Below are 13,420 nucleotides of genomic sequence, written 5' to 3' on the forward strand. Positions count from 1 at the left end.
GTTCCATAGGTCAAACAAGATGTCTCAAAGGAAATCAATTCAATAGGTCTAGAGTAGATTCAACAATTTGCATTTCTTATAAGTTTCTGGTTGACACTTATGCTGCTGGTCTATTGTAGGTGTAGGGGTGGAGCAGTGGGGGACCACATTTTGAAAACCGCTGAGATAGAGCATTGGAAATGCAGAGCTCCTATTCCAGAGGTATTTATGCTGTGCATACAGACCACTATGCCAGGTCAAGCACTCCTCTTTATGGAATGATAAGAGCTTATGATCATGTGCTTCCTACTTGTAAATTTTTCTCTAATAAAGCTTAATTTACATTTATACCCCCATGACACTAGTGAACACCATGCCCCTTTGCCTTGCATTCTAGTTACTTAACATGTTTGTTACCTGTTCAGCCCCTGGAGACCTGCTTGTTACTCCTGTTTAGACAGTGTAATTGAATGATGGCACATAGAATGTATAGTGTAATATTAGCCCTTACTTGATATGTCTGAAGTGAGAAAGCCAGCAAACATATAATTTGCTCCTACCTCAGCACCATATTCACAATTAAGCTAACTTCTACTTCAATTTACGGTGGTGCCTGGTTTGGGTGGTTCAAATAGCTAGATGGGTAACTGAGAGTGATGGAGTATTGATTGCACAATCCCCATGCAGTTGAGCCTTTTCTTAAGAAAAAGGAAAAGAAGAAAAAAGAAAAAGAAAAAGAAAAAAAAAGAAGAAAGGAAAGAAAACAACAACCAAAAATCCTGTTTGTTAAAATTATAAACAAATATGCAGCTATTCACGAGTGTCTTATATACCTTTAAAATTTAATAAAAGGCTCTGTGTAAGACAGGTACCAATTTACAAATGGCACAGATCAATTCAATAAGTGGTTATTATGTCCTTATGTGTGGCAGACATTACATTTAAAATGTATATTCTGGTCTATGATAGCCATACTATATTCACTAATTTTATAATGCTTTTATTTCAAATATTTTGATCCATGGAAAAATAATAATCTTGTATAATTTAGTAAATCATGTTCTATGGTTAGCTGGATCAAATCAGTTTTAACTGCAGGGAAAAAGATCTCAGATTATGATTTTTAAAACTATTTTATGATTTTTAAAACATCTATAAGAATAAAAATTAACAGTGATTTAAGTTCTTTTTATCAATGTTAACAAATCACTAGTTATAACCAATAGAAGAGCAAGAATTAAAGAAGTAAAAACCAAATGAAGTTGAAATTGAGAGGAGAAATTTTTTACCCAAACCTTGTTTCCTTGTATCACATTTAAATAGAAACCTTAAACTCTTCTTTTCTGTTGAGGTTTTAGGGCCTCCAAACTTCTTGCCCATGACTAGCCAATGAGAGCAGAAAAATACAGGCTTCAGTCTATAAGTCAGAAACATTTAAATTCCTGCTTGCACCTATGGGTTTTTAAGAACAAATGTAGCTACAGCTATGTTCAGGAGTAGAACCAGTGATGATGACTGCCAAAACAGGATTCTGAGAATGTCTTTTTAAAAGTCTTGTCAATTAATTTTAATGACAATAAGTATAGAAATTAACTGACTTCATTAAGTGACTCCCTCTGCTAAACGAATAACTTAATCAGTGTTGGCCAACTATTAGGTTTACTCTTTAAGAAACACATATGTAATACACACACATGTAGTCCATTTAATTACACATTAAGATAATTTTCAATTTCCACTTCTTAGACATAAGTTTTAGTTTCATTTTTTTTCTGGCATTATTGGAATAAGACTGAATGAATGCATCTGTTTTTCCTTTAGCTAACAATCATTAAGCACCCACACTGTTTAGGCACTGGATCTTAATTACTCTGCAGCCCTTTTTCCATATAAACTGTGCAGGTTACATCATCCAAGAGGATGATGTAAGGCTTCATCATCTTGCTCATCACATTAGCACCTACTAGACGGATTTTCCAAGAGTGCATTGGAGCCTGTAACTCAGTGACCAGGATAAGATTAAGTGTTAAAATTTTCTGAAACCTTGATGGCTAGAAGGGAAGGTGGTTGGGACTACTATTTTAAAGTCTGAGGAAGTTTTTCTTTATCACTAAAGAAAGAGGCTTAAATTTGTTTAAATAAACTTCTTAAAAATTTTAGGATAGTTTTAGAGTTACAGAAAAAATTATGATGATAGTACAGAGAGTTCCCATATACCCTATACCCAGTTCCCTTATTATTAATAGTTACATTTGTAGTTCATTTGTTACAATTAATGAACAAATATTGATACATTATCGTTATCGAAAGTCCATATTTTATTGACTCCTCAGCTTTTACCTAATTTCCTTATAATGTTCCAGACTCTCATCTAGGAAACCATATTATAATTAATTGTCATGTCTCCTCAGGTTCTTCTTGGCTGTTGCAGTTTCTCACGTCTTCCTTGTTTTTGCTAACCTTGATGGTTTTCAGAAGAAGTGATAAGATATTTTGTAGAATAGCCCTCAGTTGAGATTTGTCTGATGTTTTTCTCATGATTAGACTGGAGTTACAGGTATTGGAGAGGAATAATCACAGGGGTAAAATGCCATTCTCATCACATCATATTAAGGGGACATACTATCAACATGATTTATCACTGTTGATATTATCCTGGTCAAACTTCGCAATATTTAACAATTTTGTCCATTTTAAAGTTATTCTCCACCCCCACCCCCCTTTTTCTATACTGTACTCTTAGGAAGCCAGTCACTATGCACAACCCACACTTAAGGAGTGGAAAGTTATGTTCCATCATTTAAAGAATGAATATCTATATAAATTATGTGGAATTTCTCTGCATGGGATATTTGTCTATTCTCCCCCATTTATTTATTTATTCAATCGTTTATTTACATCAGTATGGACTAATGGGTACTTATTTTATTCTTTGTGTTATAATCCTATACTACTTTAATTGTCCTGCTTTAGAGATTGAGAGCTCTTTCATTTGGCTCTTTGACATAACATAATTCCTGTCCTTGTGCGTGTGTGTGTGTGTTTGTGTGTGTGTGCATGTGTATTTAATTTGACTTTCTTACTTTTTCTTACTTTTCTTATTTTCTGCCCCTATCTTAGAATCAGCCACTTCTCCAAAGAGTCTTGGTTACTTTTTTAGAGAATGACATTGGACATCAAGATCTTGATTCTAGGTATGCTTGTTGCTGCTAGAGAGTCATTGTTTCTAGACTCTCTCTGCTGACAGAGAAAGGAAATATATATGTGTTTGTGTACTAACTGGTATATATGCATGTATTTGTAGATATCTCTATATGTAACCATCTATATCTATGTTAACTAAACATGAGCTCATATTGATGTCTCAATCTCTGATCCATTAACACATGGATTATTCTTGCCTTTTCTCCTTGCTTTTCTGTAATCCCTGACTCCGACACTGATATTCTGAATCTTTTCATCTGCTAACCATTTACTTGTTTAATTCTAGTGTACACATATAGCAGTTTCAGAATTGTTAACCTGTACCTCTGGAAACCAACTTTATCAATTAGAATATAGCACTCACTACAACTCCTTTTTAAATCTAGTCTTACAGACTACGTTATTTTCCTGCCTGATTGATCTGTCAATTACTGATTGACACAGGACTGTTGATGTCTCCAACTATAATAGTGTGTTTTTCCATTTCTCCTTCAGTTCTATTAGTTTTTACCTCACATATTTTGAGATTCTATTGTTAGGAGGATGACCATTTAGGACTGTTATGTCTGCTTATAAAATTGACCCCTTTATAATATGTAATACTCCTCTTTATCCCTAATACACTCCCTTGTTCCAAAGTCTGCTTTGTCTGAAATCACCAATCTTTTAATTAGTGTTTGCATGGTGTAGCTTTCTCCAACCTTTTTACATTTAATGTACTTGAGTAACTGTATTAAAATGGGTTTGGTATAGACAATATACAGTTGATGTTTGTTTTAAAATTCAGTCTGACAATCTCTGATCTGGTGATTTTAAACCATTTACATTTAAAGACGTTCCAGAAATTGATATAGATGTATTAATATCCATCATATATTTAACTGTTTTGTGGTTAACTTAAATGCATATATAACTGCATTTATTGTTTGTTTCTTTTTATTTCTGTTTTTTCCCTGTTTTTCCTCTAGAGTCAAAAAACACCAAAACCCAACTGGATAAGATTGAGAAATTAGATTAATTTCTTTGGCTCAGGTGAGTTTGTGTTGTTTTCATCTCTTGATGAAAAAGTGTCATTCAATCATACTTTCTCTTTCATTTATGATGTGCAGAGGAGAGGAGCAATATAGTGTTATTTGAAAGTGGACTTAGGTTAGATTAGGTAAAGATGTATATTGTTAACTTTAGAACAATCACTAAAAATTTTTAAGAGAAGTATAATTGACACACTGAGAGGAGATAAAATGAAATAGTATAAAATGTTCAATTAAAACCAGAGAAGTTGTGTTGTTTGCATGGTGGTCATATCCTCATCTGTATTAAAATACAGTTGAGTTAATTTGCATATTTGATGGTAGGAAAACTCAGATCCCCAAAGAACGCGAAGTGACTTCTCAGCTACAATCTTTAGTCCACCCAAAGGGAAGTCCTTCAGGATCATTCACTTTTAGTAGGCAAACGTTTTTATTTGCTCCCAGGTGAGTGGTCCTGAGGCTGTGCAGCTTCTCTATCAAGGACAGGCGGAACAGAAACTAGAAAGGGTAGATTAAAGAAAAAGGGAAAAGTTAATAGAGGTTACCAATATAATTGATACAAATGAGATTGAAAGGGTTTCAGGATTTCCATTATGCCAAAAAGATAGAAAAGTTCAGCTATTTTTTTATTTCCTGCTGTGATCTGAAATAAAAAGGTTAAAAGTGACCTTCACTAAATTAGGATAGTTTTGTATTGCCACTGGGAATACTAAAAAAAAATTAACAACATGTTTTGATTTCATGTTGTTTGAAATATGCCAGGCAAAGAAAATTAGGTAAACCATACAAGCTGAGATATTTGTAAATTGTTTTATAGGCTAACATTTGCCAGCTGTCTATGGTGTAGAAAGCATGAGATGGGTGTGTCGATTTCCCACAGGGTCTGTTTTATTGGAAGCCATTGCTCTACATACTCAGAATGTCTGTGCTTGAACTCCTTGGCCTTTTCATGTCCAATGACATGATACTGGCTCATTCTTAAGAGTGGTTCACGGCGATGCAGCCAGAGAGCTGAGGTTCTATCCCTGGAACATTGTGCTTGCTCCTCTACTTCTCAGGCAGCATCCACTGGTGTATTTCATGAATGGCAACATTAGCATTCCTCTCACCCTGCTCTGGTGTCCTGTGGAAACTTTTCAGAGACTTGTTTCCAGTAGCAATTTAGAATTTTCCCTATTACACTGATTAATTTATTATTTCATCTAGAACTTTGAAAATGGATAAATCAAAACTGTGAGCTTTGAGCCCTACTTTGTATAAGAAAGAACTTATTTTAAAAAAATATTGCATATGTGTTTGTTTTTTTTTTTTTTTTTGGCTGTGTTGGGTCTTCGTTTCTGTGCGAGGGCTTTCTCTAGTTGCGGCCAGCGGGGACCACTCTTCATCGTGGTGCGCGGGCCTCTCACTATCGCAGCCTCTCTTGTTGTGGAGCACAGGCTCCAGACGCGCAGGCTCAGTAGTTGTGGCTCATGGGCCCAGTTGCTCCGCGGCATGTGGGATCTTCCCAGACCAGGGCTCGAACCCGTGTCCCCTGCATTGGCAGGCAGATTCTCAACCACTGTGCCACCAGGGAAGCCCCATTGCATATGTTTTTATGTCTGACTTCACATATTTTCTAATCAAGAAAGATCACTCAAATAAAGGTTTATATGGATTATGAAAGGGCCCCATTACATCACACCAATTAACACTATTTACAAAATTCTTTCTAAATATTTTGGCAAAAATTTTTGTTACCAGGGAGAAAATTTACCTATATATCTCCCTAAGCTAAGTGTTCTCTCTCTCTCTCGCTCTTCCTCCCCTCTTTTCTTCTCTCCCTGTCACTCTCCTTTCTATGCTCTTCAACATTATTCTATTGTTTATAAGAGCTAAGCATCTTCGTTGTCTTGATTTTTTCCCTAGATCTCATTTATGTATCATTTAAGCAGCAGTTATATAGGTTATATGGTTATATGTTGTCAATATGGAGCTTAGTTTAAGATGGTGATTCCAGGTCTTATTTTCCTGAATTCTGTTTACCAGATGCACTTTTTATATTCTCTCTACCCAGCATTCTTTGAACACTTTTACTATATTTGGGGTATTTCCAGTCAAATTCAATCTTTCAGGTTTCATTAAGTTCCTTTGTATCTAGTTCCCAGGCATATGTCCTAGACTTCACCTGTTGATGCCTGCCTGCTGTGGATTGAATTGTGTCCTCTTCAAATCCACATGTGGAAGCCCTAATCCCCAATGTGACTATATTTGGAGATAGAGTCTTTAAAAAGTAATTAAAGTTAAGTGAGGTCATGAGGGTGGGGCCCTAATCCTATAGGACTGGTGGCCTATCAGTTTTCTCATCTCTTTTTTTATTGATTAGTGTGTCATTTTGATATATTAACAAAACTTGTCTTTTGTCTGTAATAGGTGTTTCAAACTTTTTTTCAAGTTTATTGTTTGCCTTTTAATTCTTTAGTGTTTATTCAGAAATTTTCTCTTTTTATTGTATAAACATTCAACCCTTTCCTTTAATGTTTCAATATTTCTTTGCATGCTCTGAAAAACTTTATTCTTGAAGATTTTAAAATTACTTTTTAAAATGTTTTATAGAAGTTTTAAATTATTATTTTTATATTTAAATTGTGATTCATGATGGATTCAGAAAAAAAAAAATAGATGCAGGATTTTACTTTTACTAATGATTGAATAATTGTCCCATGTATTGAATAATCTATTTTTCTCCCACCAATGTAAAATGCCACATCTATCGCACTCAGTTTCCTTAAGTTTTTATGCCCATTTTGGACAACCATTCCACTATGTTGATCCGTCTGTTTAATCCTGTGTCTGTAGCTTCTCTGAGTGTTTCTCTTACTTTTTAACTCTAAGGGCGCTAGACTTTTCCTCAGAACAATGTTTCCCTGAAGCACTCTGAAGTGCTTTTCTCTCCCATGCTCCTCATGTCACAGAACTAGGGGGTAGAAGGTTTTCATGCTCCTCATTACTGCTTTCAGACTATTCTCCATTTTATTCCTCTCTAAAGATACCCAAATTTAAGTCTGAAGTCTTCAAACTGATCTTTGAGTCACTCCCATTCAATCTTTGAAGATCTTAATTCTCTCTCCCTGTTGGGTTTAATATAATCTTGGGGGCTTCCATATCTATGTAGATGATCGCTGTGTCTGAACTTTCTCTTCTCTAGTGAGCTTATCCCACTAATTCCCACAATCATGTACTGGTCCTCTTCGTTTCTGCAATAGCAACATTCCTTTCCTCCAGTGATCTTCTTTTGCAGGTACATAAGTCAGTATTTCCACAGCCATGTGCTAGCCTTGTTAGTACCAGAACTATTGACCTCTTCATTATTTCAATTTAAATATTCCACTCTTCAACTAGCACCTCCTATTTTTCTAGCTCACTCCCTCTTGTCTCCCATCTCTAACATTCCTTCACACACTTGTGCTTAAAACCCATCAGTCATACCACCTTTTTACTGTCTCTCACCCTATTCCATACTGCATCTTCTTATCCCAATATTGGAATCTCTCCCTTGCATGCATTCTCTCTTTATCATACTGACTTGCTAAACTGATTAACTCCAGCTCTCCATGGATTCTGCCCCTGCACAGGATTGAACCCAGCTGGCAAAAGCACATAACCATTCTAACCATTAAAAGGTCTCCTTTTTTAATTCATGATTGTGGTTTCATGTTGGCTTTTAATACTGCCTAGCAGACAGACTATATTTCCTTGGTCTATTCAGTCTCTCACTCCCCTAGATGACCATTTCATCCATTCTTTTCTCTCCTCAAATCCCCCCAAGACCTTTTCCTACATCCTCACTCTCAGCTAAGAACCTTGTTTCATATTTCACTGAGAAAACAGAAGCAGCCAAAAAGAAATTCCCAAGCTTCCACCACCTCCTCAGTTCAGCTGCCTGCACCATTTCCTTTGCTTTCTCTTCTGGTTCTATGGATTTCCATCCATGTTCCTAATCAAAGCCAAGTCTTCAACTTGTGTGCACCCTTTGTTCATTCCTTCCTAGTGTCCCTTATTAGTTTCAGTTCATCTCCTCAGTCTCTAAGTATTTTAGTGCCCATGGCTATAACTTTTGGATCTCTTTTCTCTTTTTCTATCCACAGTCACCATTTGGTGATCTCACCTGATTTCTTGGCTTTTAATATTATCTACTTTTGCATGACTCCCAAATTTATGTCTCCAACCCAGAACTTTCTTCCAGACATCAGATTTGTATATCCAACTATCTCTATGAGGATAGATGTTATAGACTGATACATCCTCTGAAGTTCATGTGTTGAAGCCCTAATCCCTTTGTTACCTACTCTAATGGCTGAGGCATGTCTGTAGAATTCTAGGAATTTCATGAATCACCATTTGAAAGTCATAACTGTAATCAGTAAAGGATTTTTGACTAGGTAAGGAAGACAGCTTAGTCTCCTAGAACTTTCAAAACTTACCAATGCTAAAATGCTTATATTTTAAAAATAAACTTAAGTTTCATCATTTAGTGACTTTGAATGCCATTTCTTGCTGAGACGAGTACTAGAGTTTGGCAAATTATTTTGCATAGACTTTCCCAATTCACTTTCCTAGGATTCTGGGAGAGTTAAAAACTATTGAAGGGTATTAAGCCTTTAAGTTAAGTCCAAGATATGGCCAGTGACAAAAACTTTATATACAACCTATTTTTTTTTAAAGAATGTCTAATTCTATTCCACTCTATTTATATACAAAATAGAGAAAGCTTCAGGGGAAAGTGTCAAACCACAGTATAAAGCCAACTCAAGTAGCTACAAAGAAAAGGGTTTTCTGCATGTGTTGAAAGTTATTTTGACATTTCTATAAATAAGCTCATCTCACATTTCTGTGCACTTCCTTCACTTAATAAGAATTTTAAAAGTCTATTAGCAGAGTTTGCTCTTTTATACGTTATCTAAATTTCAGTTAACTTATTTTTTACTTTTAGATGAAAACTGGGTGGAAATATTGTTACTGAATTTCTACACTCGTTAAAATAGTTTAAAGTGTAACTCTATCTCTTTGAAAAAGCAACTTGTCACTAAGGTGTCTATTTGAAAATACGTTTGATTAATTTTATACAGCTGCCCAATATCAATTGTCAAGGGTGCAGACTGAAATCTGCAATAAGACTGAAATCATGTAAACCAGAACATATTTATTCTGTTTGAAATTATTAGAATTTCATGATTAGACAACATGACAGAATTATCTGGTAATGTTCCAGGGGTCTATCTGATTGTTTCATAGAAAATAAGGAGCTAAGGAAAGAGAAACTTACAATCATAGGTGTTTCTAATGTCTGCAGTAATTTTCTAATTTAGAGTAGAGGAGATTATTTTCATGGTGTAAGCAAATGGGTTCTGTGTGTGTTAGGGTAAACAATCCTTTCATCAATTTTAAAATGAAAAGAGAAACAATACAGCAAAAAGATAAATGAAAGAAATGTGTGCACCATCTATCTAATCACCTCAGTTACTTCATATTTTTCTCCTGTAGTTAATGAGTATTTATTAAGTACCCACCACATCTCAGGAAGTATGACAGGTGCTGGGAACATAGCAAAAATCCAGGACAGGATTTCCCTCTGCATTCATGAAGCCTAAAGGGTGAGAAAAACACAAAGTGAACAATTACAAGTATGATGAATTCCATCTGGGAGGTGTATGCACAAAGATCTAATTTGGCCTATGAAGACTTCCTTGAAAATTGAATTTTACTGAAGCTTGAAAAAATGAAGCGCAGGAGTCTGAGGAGAAAGGAAGGGAATATTCCAGAGTTTTACCTGCAACAGGAGAGAAATTTTCTTATTCCAGATACATAGAAAGTTCCAATGTAACTGCATACAATAAAGGGAATAAGAGTGTATGAGGTAAGCCTAGAGGAACTACCAGGAATCAGGGACTCATGTTATTTGATCCAAATCCATAGAATAATTCTAAGTGGAGAGGGGTAAGCATGACAAGATTTGCATTTTAAAAGATCCCTTTAACTGTTTGAGTAAAGAATAATGATTCCCAAAAGAGAATGGCAGCAGAGAAAGAGAGAGGTGGTTGAGTTTTGAGCTTTTTAGGAATCAGCCTCCATTAGATTTAGTAATGATTAAGCAGAGGTGAGAAGTGGAGGAGAAGAGGACAGGTGTGAATCTTAGGTTTCTGGTGTGGGCAAGTAGGTAGGCCAATTAATGGGATGAGGAAGACAGAGGAAGAACAGATTTGGGGGCTGAGAAACAAAGAATTCACATGCGTAGTTCTAAAGCTCAAATGACAATTTGAATCTGGAGATTTACATTTGGAGACCATAAGTGTTTAGATGGCATGGAAAATAATAAGAGTGGATAAGTTTGCCTGGGGAAGAAAAAAATGAAATGAGGAAGTGTGTGGGGTTTTTCAAAAGTATGGTGGGGATAAGTAGCATGAAAGCCTGAGGTAGGAAACAGGTGTGGGAAAGGGGAGCTTTATGTAGAGGAGACCGAGACTAGGAATTGAGAAATGTTGGTAGAGGAAACTATGTGGAGGGGTTTATTTTTGTGCTTTTCTCAGGAAAATGATGACCGTAATACCTAGCTTTTTTTTTCATATTCTCCTCTGACATTATAAATTCATGTTTACTGTCAAGTAGCTGAAATAACCTCTAAAGTTAGATGTACCTGTCTTTCTTTGCATGGTAGTGTGGAGGACTGAGGGTCATGATGACAACGACAAGTATGAACTGCCCCAAATGCACAACAGTTGACATTAAAAGATAAAAGTCACATGTGCACAAAGATAATCAGGGAGTACAATGTTAGGATCAGACAAGACTGAATGCACGGTAGAGCTTTAAAGGAGACAAACTGGGGCACTTTCTGATGAAAAAGATGTAATCCACAAAGAACATATAAGTGTCACAAGTCTTTGTATAGCTACTAAAATACCATCACAATATATAAAGCAAAAAAACAAAAACAAGCAAAAACAAAAATAGGACAAGAAATTAACATAACACATCTCTCAGCCAGCTATGGATAAAATCGACAGGCAAAAAAATGAATATGGCTAAGGAGGATAAATAAGAGGATAAATAAGTCAATGATATAAATCTATATTCCAGACTCTATGATGCTAACAGAGAATGTCCCTTCAATTTAATCAACCCAGAGTGTTAGTACACATGCACACACACAGACATGCACACTCATACACACATATTATTTTGCTTTTTGGGGAGATATACATGTATATTTCTCTTTATATATGTTTATACATATGTAAATCATTGTTCTGTTTAGTTTATATATACACGTCTTTATCCTAAAAAGCATAATCACTTCCAAAAGTTATTGATATGATCATAAGTTATATAATAAAGGTTATATTCTCTAAGCTGAGTACATTGAAACTAGAAATTACTAATAAAATAGAAAAGTAACACAAAAACAACTACTTAGAAATATAAGGCACACAAAATAACTGGTTAAAATGTGAATTAAAGTAGTCTAAAATGTAAAAATAATAAAAACATAAATCACGATATAAATAATATTGCTGAAAATTGTACTCAGAAAAACTCATTTCTTAGACACTTGTGTTATTAAATAATATAATACAAAAAGAATTAATTATTAACTGAACCTAAGTTGGAAGAAAGATTTTTAAAAACTTAAGGAAAATTAAATGAGGAAATAAAGATAAAGGAAGAGGTTAGTGAGATAGAAAACAGAAAATAAATAGAACAAAGGACTAAATCTAAAAGCTGATTCTTTGCAGGGCATGACAAACTACTTTCTGACCTATTGTAAACTGACCTATGACAATTTAGTTCTTTTTAATACACAAAGGTAGCTTTCAAAATAGTAAAATACGGTAAATAAAAGTAGCTTCTAAAACCTCATTACCACTTATTGATGACAAGTCTCAGACTAAAATTTGTCATGAATATCAACATTTATTTTTTTTTAAATTTTACATGTGAAACAGAACATTTCAAACATTTGGCACTATAAATGATTTCATGTGCACTTGCATTTATTGGGTGAAGTGATCTATATATGTCTGTTATATCTAGTTGATTTATAGTGCTGTTCACATCCTCTATTTTCCTATTTAACTTTGGTATAGATATTCTATCAATTATTTAAGACATCTCCAACTGTTAATGTGAAGCTGTCTATTTCCCCCTTCAGTTCTGTAGTTTTTGCTTCATACATTTTGGAGACCTGTTGTTTGGTGCTTATGTTTGGATTATTATACCTTCTTGATGAATTGACCCTTTTATCAATATATGGTATGCTTCTTTGTCTCTTATAAGAGTTTTTTACTTGAAGTCTATTTTGTCTGATATTAGTATAGCTACCCCAGCTCTCTTTTGCTTGTATTTGCATGAAATATCATTTTCTATCCTTTCACTTTTAATCTATGTGTGTCATTGGATCTAAAATGAGTCTCTTATAGACAAAATACAGTTTTTTTAATCCAGTCTGCCAATCTCTGACTTTTGATTGGAGAATTTAATCCATTTACTTTTAAAGCAATTGCTGACAAGAAGGACTTACTTCTGCCATTTTGATATTTGTTTTCAGTATGTCACGCGTTTTTTGTCCTTCATTTTCTCCATTATTGCCTTCTTTTGTTTCTTCTTTTAGTTGATTCTTTGTAGTGTACCACTTTGATTCACTCTCAATTCCTTTTGTGTATATATTTTTAGATATTTTCTTAGTGTTTTCCATAGGAATTACAGTTACCATACTAAATTTATAACAATTTATTTTTAATTGATATTATCATTGCTTCAATAGTATACAAAACTCTTCTACAATACAGCTCTATCCCCCCTTTATACTGTTATTGTCACAAATATATCTTTATACATTTTGTATTCAACAACATAGGCTTATAATAATTGTTCCATGCATTTGTCTTTTAAATAATGTAGGAAATAAGAGGAGGAATTGCAAATCAAAAGTATAATAATACAATTTTTATATTTACTTATAGAGTTACCTTTACTGGAGTTCTCTATTTCTTCATATGGCTTTGAATTACTGTGTATTTCAGCCTGAATGACGTCCTTTAGCATTTCTTATAGGCCAGGGTCAGTCAGCTTTTGATGAACTCCCTCAGCTTTTGTTTATGCAGGGATTCTTGATTTCTCCTTCATTCTTCATGTATAATTTTGTTGAGTATGGAATTCTTGGTAGAGAGTTT

Source organism: Balaenoptera acutorostrata, chromosome 20 (assembly GCF_949987535.1).
Source record: "Balaenoptera acutorostrata chromosome 20, mBalAcu1.1, whole genome shotgun sequence".
Taxonomy (NCBI): Eukaryota; Metazoa; Chordata; class Mammalia; order Artiodactyla; family Balaenopteridae; genus Balaenoptera; species Balaenoptera acutorostrata.